The sequence below is a fragment of the Hemitrygon akajei genome, chromosome 32 (assembly GCF_048418815.1).
Source record: "Hemitrygon akajei chromosome 32, sHemAka1.3, whole genome shotgun sequence".
Classification (NCBI taxonomy): domain Eukaryota; kingdom Metazoa; phylum Chordata; class Chondrichthyes; order Myliobatiformes; family Dasyatidae; genus Hemitrygon; species Hemitrygon akajei.
Window position 1 is genome coordinate 4,589,680 of NC_133155.1, and position 15,507 is coordinate 4,605,186.

General features: G+C 42.4%; 1 long non-coding RNA gene across 4 annotated transcripts in view; it reads left to right on the forward strand.

The window, feature by feature from the left end:
- The window catches only part of LOC140719743 (uncharacterized), a 157,355-nt gene that overhangs the window by 71,440 nt on the left and 70,408 nt on the right, over window positions 1–15,507 (forward strand). Inside the window, exon 3 of one of the 4 annotated variants that reach the window (XR_012096994.1) lies at window positions 75–809. The exons of the other annotated variants lie outside the window; for them this stretch is intronic. This is a non-coding gene — a long non-coding RNA (uncharacterized lncRNA). Of the gene's footprint in view, window positions 1–74; window positions 810–15,507 lie in introns of those variants that run through there. 4 annotated transcript variants of the gene reach the window in all.

A 15,507-nucleotide genomic window follows, 5' to 3' on the forward strand; every position in this document is an offset into this window, starting at 1 on the left:
TCAGGTTTGTGTTTGTGAGTTCTTTTGTGATTTATTTTCTAAAAGTCTCCAGCTACAGTCTCTCTGCTTCGCAGAAATCACTTCAGCTCACTACACTGTAAAACCACAGCTGGGAGGGCGATGAAGAGGAGAGCAGAGAAATGTTGTCTTTCTCACACTGAACCAAAGCAGTAGGTGTCATCCGACTATGAGATACCGAAGATGAACCAGGTTCTCTCTTTAATCCACCTTCCTCATTGAAGAGATCTGGGCGATACAAGAAATTAATCAAAGGGAAAGAAATGTTTGTATTTGTACGACACCTTTCATTAAACACCAAAAAGAGTTTTATAACCTACGCCATCACTACGTAGGTGCAAATGTATAATGGGTATGTTGGCGAATCAGTAATCAACCACAATAACACTCCACCGGATCTGAATCAGATCCCGTCATTCTCAGTAAAAGCAATGACAATATTAAGAATTTGATACTGTCATTAACCTGTTCAGCCTATCAATAAATGAGAGTGAAACGTCTTGCAAGAAACAAAGGAATTGTAGTTAAATAACAATTTTCCAGGGCTCAACAAAGTGTTCTTGAAATACAATGAGTGCTGTAAAACAGAAAATACTGTAAGTAATTTGTGTCTGGGCAGCTCCCACAAGCAGCACAACAAATATCTGCTTTTATGATGTTGACTGAAGGAATCAGAATCAGATTCAGGTTTATTATCACTGACAGATGCTGTGGGATTTGTTTTTTTTGCAGCAGTACAGTACAACACATAAAAATCTGTACCTTACAATACGATGTATGCATATATACATCTATATATGATATAAGTAGCTATATTTATATATAATAAATAAATAGAGCAAAATGATGAGGTAGTGTTCTTGTGTTGGTTCATTATTTGTTTGGAAATCAGATGGCAGAGGGGAAGAAGTTATTCAGAGTCAGGTTTAATATCTCCAGAATAATGTTGTGAAATGTGTTGTCTTTGCAGCAGCAGAACAATGCAATACATAATAATGGAAAAAGAGTGTGTGTGTGCGTGTGCGTGTGCGTGTGTGTGTGTGTGTTCGTTCAATTAAGCAAAAATAGAATTAATAAAGTAGTGATTTAATGTCCATTCAGACATTGGATGGCAGAGGGGAAGAAGCTGTTCCTGAATCACTGAGTGTGTGTCTTCAAGCTCCTTTACTCCTTTCTGATGGTAGCAATGAGACGAGGACATGTCCTGGGTGATGGGAGTCCATAATGATCTTTTTGAGGTATCACCTTTTGAAGATGTCCTGGATACCACGGAGGCTAGTGCTCATGGTGGAGCTGGCTAAGTTTACAACTCTCTGCAGCTATTTGGATCCTGTGCAGAAGGTGGTGGTGCCAGTTAGAATGTTCTCCACAGTACATCGACAGAAATTTGTGAGTGACCAGAACTGTAAGGATAGCTATACTACTGTTGTTTCAAATAATTTTGTAGGATTTTCTATGACTACCTGAGAAGGAAAATAGAGCTTTCCTTGCTTTAACGTCTAGCCCAAAAGATCGCAGTGCCAACAAACACAGCTCTCGGTTTTAGAGCAGGGTGTGTGTAATGCTTTATGTGCCCGAGTGCTGGGAATCGGAACTGACTCCCTGCCTCTGGACTCAGAGGCAAGGCTACCACAGACTATATAACTGCCATCTAATTCCTCTTTCCTGTCTCCAAAGAAATCCTTTAGCTGTGAAACAGTTAATGCAACCATTGTTTCATGGAGCCTGCTTTCATAGTGAATAAAAGGTTTGATTTATGCGAAGAAATTTACAGTTCCGTTGGGACATTAATCTATAATACATTATGATGAAATCAGTCCCAGCTCCTGAATCTAGCCTTGGCTCTGCTGTTAGGCCCTTGTTGGGCTGGAGCTAATTAACTGGGACACCTTATCAGCTCCGACACACACCGTACATAGAGAATGGGAATTAACTCCTGCCTCTGATAAGCCATTGTTTGAGCCCAAAGGAAAGCCAGCTGTCTATTCAGCCTCTCCGAAATGCTGAGGAGTGCAGCTCTCTGATCAGTGAGAACATTCATTTCTGTAAAGAGGCAACCACCAGTTTGGGTGTCATTAATTTTGGGGGGAAAAATTGTTGGAGTTCTCTATTTTCTTTCTTGTTCCATTCTAATCAGCTGCTCCCATGACTTCTATTCTTTTTCTCTCTCTCTTTAATTCTGCATAATTTTCTTAAATGCGGCAGTTGGACCAACTTTCCCAAATCCCCGAGCAGTTGGTTCAAAGAAAGACAAAAAAAAAACTCGTACTGCTTTTCAAGGTACCCCAGAGTCATTTACAGCCCATAACTTGCAAGTGTTTTTAAAATCATAACAATGGACAATGTAGGAACAGCGGCAGCCAGTCTGTACATGAGAAGTTTCCACAAACAGCAATGTGATAAACATGGAACATATAACAGTACCACACAGTACAGGCCCTTTGGCCCACAATGTTGTGCTGACCCACATTAACCTCTTCCATGATTATTCTAACCCATGCCACCTGCACAGCCCATAACCTTCGATTTTCTTTATCTATATGCCTATCTGAAATGTTCCTAATGTATCTGCCTCTGTCTCCACCCCTGGTAGTGGGTTCCATGCATCTACCACTCTTTGTATAAAGAAAAAATCGTCCCCTGAAACAATGGTTCCCAACCTTTTTTATGCCATGGACCAGTACCATTAAGCAAGGACCCCAGCTTGGGAATTCCCAAACTTTTCTCCATTCACCTTAAACAATGCCCTCTGGTATTGGTCATTGCCACCCGGGGAAAAAGACGCTGGCTGCCCACTCTGTCTCTGCCTCGCATAATCTTTTACACCTCTATGAAGTTGCCTCTTATCCTCCTTTGCTTCAAAGAGAAAAGCCTTAACTCGCTCAACCTTTCCTCAAAAGACCAAAAAAATGCCTTATAGATATCCATATAATTTGTTTCTGTAATGTTGATGAAGGAATAATATTGGCTAGAGCACCAGGGTGAACAGTCTTGCTCTTTGTCAGTAAAAAGCTATGCGATGGGTACCTGAGAAAGCAGATGGTTTCCTGTTCCACCCAAAGGACAGCACCCCTGACAGTGGAGCTCTCCCTCTGTAATGCAGTGGGTGTGCCAACCTGGACTGTGTTCGTAGAAATACCTTGAACCCATGATCTTCCCTTAGCTGTGGATACAATGAAGATGCTAACTGCTTACAGATTGATGTCTCCATTTGTAATTTGTATGTGGCTGGTCACCTAAACAGGCAGACTAGATGAGTTCTATTTCAAGGGAAACTATCACAGCAATCCATCCTTATTCCAACCCCTAAAGAAACCCTTCAGTTGTGAATCACTTATTCGATCTTATCTGCACGATGACATGATCATATTGATCCTGTGTGTACGTATATTGGAAAGCACAGGCCAGCACACTTATGTTTGATTATACATTCTTAAGCACACAGGTATGATCTAATCTAAAAAAGAGAAGAATTTTTAATCTAATCTAATGTGCTGACAGGTGACAAGCACACAGAAAAACCATGTATGTAAAAATTCGAACACGTTTTTGTATGTATAGACACGTAGGAATGCTCCATGTGCACAGACACACACACAAAGTGTATGCGATCATAAAAGTCAGAATACACATGCGCATATGCAAGTGCACGGAAATGTACACACACCCACTCTCTGAGAGTGAAATCCGGAGCAGTATGGGCTCCTAATTTGTTTTGCCATTGCTACCTAACCCAATGTCTTGTTAGGGTGTATAGCAAATATTAACTTCACCAGCAGCCAAACTTCAGACATGAATATGGATTGTGGATTGAGTTTAAAATGCAGTCCTGAACAGTAGTTTTCTTGGAACTGCGGACTGGAGTTGACTGCAAACCAGACAATGCTGATTAGCATTAATTTTGGGTGTCTGGAGTGTGGGTGTGAAGAAGGAGGTGTGAAAATTATATATAATTCAAAGGAAGCGTTGTAGGTATATTGTAACGATAGAATCGTCCTGCTGCTGCCTTTAATCTTTAGCATATATGTAATATTGGGTTGAGAGGTCTCTTCCTCCAATAGTGCCTCAATATGATCCATGCTGCTCGTTTTTATTGAGTAAAACACTTCTATATCCACTATCTCTCCGGTGACTATATCCAGTGTCTCTCCCGTGACTTTGTCCATGTTATAACCGTCTCATTTGCTGCAAAAGAAAACAGCCCAGTGAGCCTTGGATCTGCTGCTCTCACTACCATGCTGTGTTTACCACTGTGCATTTACAAATCATGTTGTTGTTGAGCTAAAAGAATACAGTTTACTTGAAGAAATAGAATGATCCTGCTATCATTATTATGAAGAACAATTTCTCTACAAAGTAAATAGAAATAATGTCTTTCTCTGTTTGCATTCCTTGCTGGGAAATGAAAAACAGAGTCTCTGGCAGATTATGTTCATTCTCTTTGGTGCTTCAATTCTAGTGGCCATCTGGTAAATTATAAAAATTATGAAGGACTCCCACGATGGGGGAAAAATATTGAATTCAACTGATCCTTACAGATGTAGAAGCACCATATGTTCCATCTTCCATCTCTCCTTAACATCCTAACCTCCTCCTCCCTTTGCTGTTGTGTTGTTTCTGAATTCTCTTTAAATGTATCTCTGCTCTTCTCAGCCACACAACATGATGACGAGGTCCACATTTCACGCTGCTCTGAGTAAAGAGGTTTCTTTTGAAATCCCTGTTGCATTCACTTCTGACTCTTTCAGGTTTAGCTTAGCTTTGGTTTGGTTTAGATGCTACCGCAAGTAGAATGGAATAGAATAAAAAAGAAGTTTATTGTCATTGCTCAAGACAATGAGATTGGGGTGCAACTCCAGTCTGGAGAAAACAGATCTTTACAAAGCATGTATTACGGCTTAACTTATAAAAACTAAATACCCATATTTACATGCAAGTGATTTTGATAGTCCATCGCACTCAAAGGCCATTGGCAAACTGGGGTGTAGCATTATTCAGCTGCACAACAGCTCTCAGAAAGAAGCTGCTTTTCAGTCTTACTGTCTTGACTAAGGTCTGTATCTCCTACCAGATGGCAGGAGATTGAACAGACAATGTCTGGGATGGAATGGGCCTTTAATGATGTTACAAACGTGCTGTAAGCACCCAGGGTTGTAGGTTGTCTCCAGGACTGGTGGTTGAGTTCCAGTGATGTGCCGAGCTGTCACTATCAGCCATTGGAGTGCTTTGTGATCTGTCTTGTTGCAGCTAGAGTTCTGTATGTTAGAATGCTCCCTATCGCCCATCAGTAAAAGTTGGCCAGCAATTTTTGGGGCAGATTATGCACCTCAGGTAGTACAGTCACTGTTGTGCCTTCTCTACCATCAAGGTTGTGTTGACGGACCAACAGAGCTCCTCAGTGGTGTTCCTCCCTGAAAACTTGAAACCGGAGACCCTTTCCGCTACCTCACCATGAATAGTGGGGCTTGTTCGGGACCTCTTGCCTACCTGAAGTCAATTATCATTTCGTTTGTCTTCTTGATGTTGAGTGAAAGGTTGTGGAAACTGTGGACAGATTCATCTCCTCCCTCTATATACAGATTCATTATTGTTTGCAATTAGGCTAATCACAGCTGTGTCATTTGCAAATTTGATGATGTTTATTCCCCCATATCTTTGTACATTTTAAAAGCTTATTTCACACCTCTTAGTTCTTCTTTTTGCTTATAGTTAATTTGTCTAAAAATTACTACTTGTGTTTTCCTCCCCATTTTTTCCAATGTTACACATTTTTTTTTGTAAATTGAAAGCCATTCATGGTACTCCAAGTTTAATATGGTCTAAACATTCAAATTTGACAAACCTGTCACACTGGGAATGGACCCTTCAATGACTTTATGCTTGTTTGAAGCCAGAGGGCTTAGTCCAAATGCCAACAGACTGTTAACCTTTGGCTGGAAAGACCCAGCTCTTCAGTAAAATGAGCAAAGTTCAAGTTCAACTTTATTGTCCGCCAGCAGTACACACGTATACTGCCAAATGAGACAATATTCCTCCAGACCAAGGTACACAACACAGTACATATAACTCACACGCACAGCACATAAAATAATATTACCTCATCATTCAATGTGCATATAAATAATTGACACTATGTTCCAATAAAACTAAATTTGTTTGAAGCATATAAATTTCACAAATGATTTGTTTTATGAGGATCAAGTTAAAATGGTCAGGATAAATAGTGGTGGCTTACTACATCCTGAGAATTGACTTAAAAATGAATCTAAGCTATTTCATTTCAAATAAATGATTGTAGAAGTTTGGAACTTGCAACCAATGAAAAGGAGCAGATGCCACCCCAATTATGAGCTTTTATTTTGAGATGGCCTTCAAGAGGACCACACCTTGTTGTGGTTTGGAGGCTTGTGTGCCTCAATGACCTGGAGAGCTACATTGGCCAGAGTCAGGGCTTTATGCTTTGGCACTTGGTAGGGTCACCCATGCCAAACAGGTCAAAGTGTCGGGGCCAGACTAAGAGTGGTCCACCGGTCCTCCAGGTTTGGTGCTAACAGCTCAGGGCCAACAATCCTTAGGTTGAAGGATCCTTCTACAGTATTCCTGAGCTTCCACCCAGGACTTGCAAGGCTGACAATAGTGAAAACCAAGAAAATGCTATTGACATAATGAAGGAAGCCCTGAACACCACCAGAGATGGAGGGCCTTCACTGCCGCCCTGAACGCCAGGGGCGTAATGAGCAGAAAGGAGAGTATGTTTCATTTATTTGTTCTATGGATGTGAGTGCTGCTGGCAATGCTGGAACTTAATGCCCATCCGATCTTCACTTGAACTTGAGGGATGGTGAACCTGAAATCACATATAGGCCATATCAGTTAAGAATAGCAGATTTTTATCCATGAGAAACATCTGAAGCAACCAAAAGGAGTTCTGTGGGCCTTGTTACAGAGATTATATTTTGTTAACATTCTAGTCCTACTTAGTTACTTGGATTTAAATTCTCTGGTTGCCTGGTGGGACTCAATTTGCTGTCCGGGATCAATATCCAAGTCTCTATTTGCTTGTATCATCGGCATGCTACCTGACATACAAGGGGATATGAAGATCAGGTGAGAAAGGAATTTGAGACATACAGTGCCTCTCTGCATGTGGTCACAGGGAGAGCGTGCAGCGTCATGAAAACACCATCTGAGGTTAGGAATAGACCTACAGTGCCTATAAAAAGTATTCACCCCCCCCCCCCCCCCCCCCCACCCCGGAAGTTTTCATGTTCTAATATTTTACAGTCCAAAAAGCTAAGTAAAATTCACAGTGATTCAACGTTGTAAAACATTAGAACATGAAAACTTACAGGGGGTGGGGGGGGGGTGAATACTTTTTAAAGGCACTGTAGACCTGACATGCTTTCAATGAATAGAAAAATAACCACCATGTGCATTTGCCTATCTTAGTATTTCAAATTTCAAAGTATAAATGCAGTATACAACCTTGAGATTCATCTCCTTACAGGCAGCACCAAGCAAAAACACCCCAAAAGAACCCATTTTTAAAAAAGGACCATCAAACACCCAATGTGCAGAAAGAAAAGTAAAAAACTGTAACAACAAAAGCAAGCAGACTGCACCCAGAACGAAAGTGAGTGTGGGCCCAAAGCCGGGCATCTCTGCAACCAGAGCAGGCCGCAGGCACAGTTCAATGCAGAGAGAATGAGAAATATATATTTCCTGAAACTGCAAGCCCTGTGTTGAGGAATAACCAGAGTACTTTTTAATATTTTATCACTATTTCTGCTCCTTTATTTATAACACCTAGATTGGCTTTGGCCTTTATTCTTCTTTTTGTGCCCAGACTTTTGGTAAACGGACATATTATACCTATTCGTGTCACTCTAAACCTTCAGTGTTTTCCAAAGGATTTTACATTTAATGGGCCATATTTATTTACTCCCAAAGACAAGAAGTGCTTGTTAGTTGTGTTTGTACCTCCCAGTCTACAGTTGCCATCTCGTAATGATTTCACCAATTAAATGTTTTCTCCGGATTGAAACTTGATAAAGTTCTTTGTTTAGCAAAATGCATCAACTTCTGTCAGTTTTCAATGGTAGGTTCATGTGGTGCCTCTATGCACTAACAGAGGCGCCACGGTAGTGTCACAGTTAGCGTGATGCTGTTACAGCTCAGGGCATTGGAGTTCAGAGTTCAGTTCCGATGTCATCCGTAAGGAGTTTGTATGTCCTCCCCATGGAATGTGTGGGGTTTTCTCCTGATGTACCGGTTGGTAGGGTAATTGGTCATTGTAACTAGAGGGATATGGATCATCTATAGGCAGAATAGGCGCCACGTAACATGGCGGTTAGCACAATGATTTTACAGCTCAGGGTGTTGGAGTTTGGAGTTCATCTCCAACGTCATCTGTAAGGACTCTGTACGCTCTCCCCCGTGGAATGCATGGGTTATCTCTGGGTGCTCCAGTTTCCTCCCACAGTCTAAAGATGTACCGGTTAGTGGGTCATTGTGAATTGTCTGGCGATTAGGCTGGGGTTAAATTGGGGATCGGTGGGACAGCACGGCTCGAAGTTGCGGAAGGGCTTATTCCGCACTGTACCTCCAAATAAATAAATACAAATCAGTAACTAAAAGGAAGCCAGCTGTGGTGTGGACACAATGCGAGGGCTTGGTTACTGCCTGAGTGATGAATTTGCGGCTTTTGTTAGCACAGTGAGCCCTGCTGTTCATTCTGACTCTCTGGTGTAAATCAGACTCCCGCTTCGTAACTGGAACTCACAGAATTAAAATTGCATTTGAACTTTAATTCCAAAATCTGTTCAAGTGCATTCACAGATTTTTTTTTTCTTGCTGCAATGTCTCAAGCAACTACAGAAAGATAAGGCAATAAATCTGGCTCCAGGATGCAGTTTGACATTACAGAGATGGTTCTAAAGCCTTGAGAAATTTTGTAACCCGTCACCTTAAAATTTCACATACATAATGGTATACTCTCTACACCTGTCCAAATTTACAGTGCAGTTTAAAAGTCTTAGACACATATAGCTAAGGTACCCAAGATGTTTTACACAGTACTGTAGTAATTTTATGTATTGCACTGTACTGCTGCCACAAAAAAAAAACAAATTCCATGATGTATTTGAGTGATGATAAACCTGATTCTGATACAGGTCTCTATTGTGGACTGGGAGTGGGAAAGGGGCAGGGAGAGGGGAATCATAGTAGGGAAAAGGGAAAGGAGAGAGGAGGGAGTGGGAAGTATCGGAGAGACATTCTGCAATGATCAATAAACCAATTGTTTGGAATCAAATGGCCCTGCCTGGTGTCTCAAAGCTGGGTGTGTCTGCCCTGCACTGCCCCTGCCCCTGTCCCAACACTCTTTTTCTGCCACCTGTCCCACACCCCTCCCATGCTGCTCTACCCTTACCATTCCCAACATCTTCGCTCCCACCAGATTTACAAACTCACTCTCTGTTGCACATTGACAAATACAGTCCTGTGCAAAAGTCTTAGACACCCACGTTAATTACACGTTCCTAAGATTTTTGCACAGTACAGTACATCTAGATTATTCATAAAGAAAAATCCACAAAATTAGATGATATACAGGAGGTGAAGAATCAAAATAAGCCATTTGGCACAGATGGCCTGTCTTGCTTTTAATGCTCAAGCTGCTACCTATTCCTCTTCATCTAACTTTCCTCCAAATAATAATCCACCTTCCCCTTAAATGCCGAAAAGCCATTTTCCTTTATTACTCTGTGTGTCAGAGTTCCACATTGTAACTGCTCTCTGCTGAATTCAAAACTAGATTTATGGCTCTTAGTTTTGAGCCCGTTACACGTCCAAATGATCAACCATTTGTTAATCTTAAGGCCCTCTCTTCACCATTTATTTTCTTGAAACAGAGAGCCACAGTATTTTGATGGTTGCAAGTTCAAATACTGTAATTGTGTAAAACGCCAAGAGGGGTCAGTATTGCTGAACTAATACTGGGGTTAGTTTCAGAGTTGCAGAGTTGAAAAATGGGTAAGTTTTATTAACCTTATATTAAATCTTGGTTAAATCTTTGTCTGTATGTTACTGGATTATTATCGGTAGATATGTCTGAATCCCATGAGAGACAGCAGGTTCCAGGCCCCAGAACATATTGAAGCTACAGAACCTGATGTTTGGGCGATGCTTTAAGTGCCGGGCTAGATTGAAAAAGGTCAGGTTGTCAGGGTCTGAGGCTCAGCTTGCTGCTCCTCTCCCCGTGCGCTGAACTAAAGGACTGTGGACGGACTTCCTTTGTGGACCTCAGATCAGAACGCTACTTGCTTGCTGTTATTGCTTGCATGATTTGTTTTATTTTCCTCTGCACATTGGGTGCTTGAGCGTCTTGTATGCTTTTAATGGGTTCTTTTGGGTTGCTTGTTTTGTGGCTGCCTGTAAGCAGACAAGTCTCAAGGTTGTATAATGCATACATAATTTGATAATAACTGTACTTTGAACTTTGAGTAGGTGGGGGATTTTAAATTTTAACTTATTGAATAATTCTGGAAGAAAAAGACTAAAATCTGTAAAATTGCCAGATTGACATAGAAGTCCATCTGCTTCATTCATAACCTTCGAGCTAGGAGAACTGCCTTCCATACCTGAGCTCACCTGTAAGTGACAACTGATCCACCAAGCTCTTAAATGTCTTCTCAGTTCACAAGCAATTGGAAATGGGCATTTGGAGCTGCCCTTGGTAGCATCATTGCCTTCCTGGCACAGTAGATTATCCGGTAAATCTGGGTAGTGAAACTAGCTTGAGGAGCATAATGACTTACCCTGTCATCAATTCTTATATAGTCTAGTCATTCTGTAGGCTAGTTTATTATTTAGAGATACAGTGTGAGATAGGCCCTTCTGACCCTTCAAGCCATGCCACCTAGCAATCTCCCGATTTAACCCTAACCTAATCATGGGACAATTTACAATGACCAACTAACCTACCAACCAATGAGTCTGTGGACTGCTGGTGGTGGGGGGGTGGGGGGGGGGGGGAACCGGAGCACCCGGACAAAACCCACACAATCCACGGGGAGGACGTGCGTGCTTCCTAGAGATGATGTCGGAATTGAACTCCGAGCTCCAGTGCCCTGAGCTGGAATAGCGTCACGCTAACTGCTACACTGCCGTGAGCTCTGCTTTGGGCTATGGTGTCATCTTAGACTGGATTAAAGATTAAGTGTATTTGTTATGTGTACGTTGAAAGAACAACACATACAGTGAAGTGGGTTGTTTGCTTCACTACACTTCCAGCACTAACATCGCATGCCCACAATTTACTCCCCCTCAGCCACAGGTCATTGAGATGTGGGAGGAAACCATAGCTCCCGGAGGAAACCCACATGGCCATGACAGAGCCAGGAAGATTCTCTGTCTTTTAAATGATACTGGGTTGTAACCACCCGTTAACACTAATGCACACACATTCTAAGCTGTTTCATAAAAGAGATGCAAATGTGGGGTATGTTGAATTTGGAGACAAGGGTAGGGAATGAATCATGATCAATACTTAGGGAGTTGTCCAGAGTGAAGGGTACCTCTCAATCAACATATTGCTCTTGATGATGGATGCTGCTTTCCTGCGACAGCGCACTGTGTAGATGTGCTCAATGGTGGGGGAACGGACTTTACCCATGATGGACTGGGCCGCATCCGCTACTTGTATATTGTTATTAACAGAAACGGGACGCGTGCCATTTGGCTGCTGTATTCCCCAAATCAGAATCAGGTTTCTTATTATCACTGGCATGTGATGTGAGATTTGTTACCTTAGCAGCAGCGGTTCAATGCAATACATTATCTAGCAGAGAGAGAAAAAATAAATAAAATAAAACATATTAATAAATAAACAAGTAAATCAATTACGTCTATTCAATAGATTATTTAAAAATGTGCAAAAACAGAAATACTGTATATTTTTTAAAAAGTGAGGTAGTGTCCAAAGGTTCAATGTCCATTTAGGAATCGGATGGCAGAGGGGAAGAAGCTGTTCCTGAATCACTGAGTGTGTGTCTTCAGGCTTCTGTACCTCCTACCTGATGGTAACAGTGAGAAAAGTGCATGCCCTGGGTGCAGGATGTCCCTAATAATGGACTCTGCCTTTCTGAGACACCACTCCCTGAAGATGTCCTGGGTACTTTGCAGGCTAGTGCCCAAGATGGAGCTGACTAGACTTACAACCTTCTGCAGCTTCTTTTGGTCCTGTGCAGTAGCCCCTCCATACCAGACAGTGATGCAGCCTGTCAGAATGCTCTCCATGATACAACTATAGAAGTTTTTGAGTGTATTTGTTGACATGCCAAATCTCTTCAAACTCCTAATTAAGTATAGGTGCTGTCTTGCCTTCTTTATAACTGCATCAATATGTCGGGACCAGGAACACCCAGGAACTTGACACCCAGGAACTTGAAACTGCTCACTCTCTCCACTTCTGATCCTTCTATGAGGATTGGTATGTGTTCCTTTGTTTTACCCTTCCTGAAGTCCACAATCAGCTCTTTCGTCTTACTGTCGTTGAGAGCCAGGTTGTTGCTCTGGCAGCATTCCACTAGTTGGTATGTCTCACTCCTGTACGCCCTCTCATCACCATCTGAGATTCTACCAACAATAATTGTATCATCAGCAAATTTATAGATGGTATTTGAGCTATGCCTAGCCACACAGTCATGTGTATATAAAGAGTAGAGCAGTGGGCTAAGCACACACCCCTGAGGTGCACCAGTGTTGATCGTCAGTGAGGAGGAGATGTTATCACCAATCTGCACAGACTGTGGTCTTCCGGTTAGGAAGTCAAGGATCCAGTTGCAGGAGGAGGGACAGAGGCCCAGGTTCTGCAACTTCTCAATCAGGATTGTGGGAATGATGGTATTAAATGCTGAGCTCTGTCGATGAATAGCATCCTGACATAGGTGTTTGTGTTGTCCAGGTGGTCTAAAGCTGTGTGGAGAGCCATTGAGATTGCATTTGCCGTTGACCTATTGTGGTGATAGGCAAATTGCAATGGGTCCAGGTCCTTGCTGAGGCAGGAGTTCAGTCTAGTCATGACCAACCTCTCAAAGCATTTCATCACTGTCGATGTGAGTGCTACCGGGCAATAGTCATTAAGGCAGCTCACATTATTTTTCTTAGGCACTGGTATAATTGTTGCCTTTTTGAATTTCCACCCGTAGCAGTGAGAGGTTGAAAATGTCCTTGAATACTCCCCGTTAGTTGGTTGGCACAGGTTTTAAGAGCCTTACCAGGTACTCCATTGGGACCTTCCGCCTTGCGAGGTTTCACTATCTTTAAAGACGGCCTCTGAGATGGAGGTCACAGAGTCATCAGGTGCAGCAGGGATCTTCATAGCTGTAGTTGTGTTATCTCTTCAAAGCGTGCATAGAAGGTGTTGAGTTCATCTGGTAGTGAAGCATCACTGCCATTCATGATATTGGGTTTTGCTTTGTAGGAAATAATGTCTTGCAGACCCTGCCAGAGTTGCTGTGTATCCAATGTCGCCTCCAACCTCATTTGAAATTGTCTTTTTGCCCTTGAAGTAGCCCTCCGCAAATCATACCTGGTTTTCTGGTACAGGCCTGGGTCGCCAGACTTGAATGCCACAGATCTAGCCTTCAGCAGGTGACGTACCTCCTGGTTCATCCATGGCTTTTGGTTTGGGAATGCACAGCAAGTCTTTGTGGGCACACACTCATCCACACAGGTTTAAATGAAGTCGGTAACAACTGCAGCATACTCATCCACGTTCGAAGATGAATCCCGGAATACAGTCCAGTCCACCAATTCAAAACAGTCCTGTAGGTGCTCCTGTGCTTCCCTTGTCCTTAGCTTCTTGGTCCTCACTGCTGGTGCTGCAGTATTCAGTCTCTGCCTATACTCGGGGAGTAGAAGTACAGCCAGGTGATCAGACTTCACAAAGTGAGGGCGTGGAATAGCATGGTAGGCATTCCCGATGGTGGTGTAACAATGGTCCAGTGTGTTGTTTCCTCTGGTATTTCAAGTCATCTGTTGATGGTAGTTGCTTAGAGGTTTTTTCAGACTGGCCTGGTTAAAATCTCCCAAAACGATGGTGATAGCGTTAGGGTGCGCTGTTTCATGCATGTTGATCCCATTACCCAGATCGTCTAAAGCCTGCTTGACATTGGCCTGAGGTGGAATGTAAACTGCTACCAAAATGACCCCGGAGAACTCCCGCGGTAGGTAAAAAGGACAACACTTTACTGCTGGATATTCCAGGTCTGGTGAGCAGAATTGGGACAGCACTGATATATTTGTGCACCAAGAAGAGCTGATCATGAGACATACTCCTCCACCTCTGCTTTTGAGAGACATCTATCCTGGTGGTATATAGTAAACCCATTGATCTGGATCACTGCATCCAGTATGGAAGTGATTAACCAGGATTCCGTGAAACAAAGGACACATACGGTCCTAATGTCCTTCTGACTCTGAGATCATCGATTTTGTTCACCAGAGAATGCACGTTCACCAGCAAGATAGTCGGTATAGGGAGTTTAAAACCCTGTCTCCTTAAACACACTTGTAATCCTGATCTAGGCCTGCACTTCCTCCGTGGGCCCTTCCGATCACAATCAGTTTTAAGCAGCGATAATTCATTTAAACGCATTAAGACATCTTTGTTGACTGTACTGACCTTGGAAGCAGTTGTGCTTTGTAGCTGTATCAGGCTGAAACGGAAATATTTACATGTATCCTTTGAGAGTACTGCTACTCGAGTCGCCCCTAGACACGTGATTTAATCACATGGTTAAATTCAAAAGCAGCCTCGTATTTGGATGCGCAGAGGTTGTGAAAGCTGCTATATAAATGCATTTTCTTTGGTTGGGCTGTGGGTTGCACTAGAGTCAGAGAATGGAAGGATATACACTAGAATGTCAGGTGGTGCTGAACGTTCTTTATGATTCTCCAGGCAGACGAGGCTGGTCTTCAGAGCACTCTCACCATCTTGTGGTGGTTTTGAGGAGATTTAGTAGGAAGCATCAGAAAGGGGTTTTACTTCTAAAGTTCAACTAAATATCATCACAAGGAGACATCTGTGAGTGAAAACTGGAGGCTGGCACTTTCCCGAGGGCAGTGGTACGCACTGAGGAACATGCCACCCCTCAGTACAGCCATCACAACAGCTTTGAGGGGAAGTTCCACAGTCTAGGGTCCTGTGTAACCATCTCCCAAACAGTCCCTGGGCATATTATTTTGGGAGGAAACTTGAGTGACACTGGTGCATTGTAAGAGCATGTACTGAATTAATGCAAAAATGAATGTGAAGATGAATAACAATGATATTTTCGGTGTATATCATGAATAAAATATACTTCTGAAATAAAACAATAATTTATAAATGGCAGCCTCTAATTTTCCCGTCTTACCTGTTACCTTGATGAATGATTTGTATTTGTCTGCTTTTCTTTCCACGAAACTGCAGCCTTGAGCTTCATT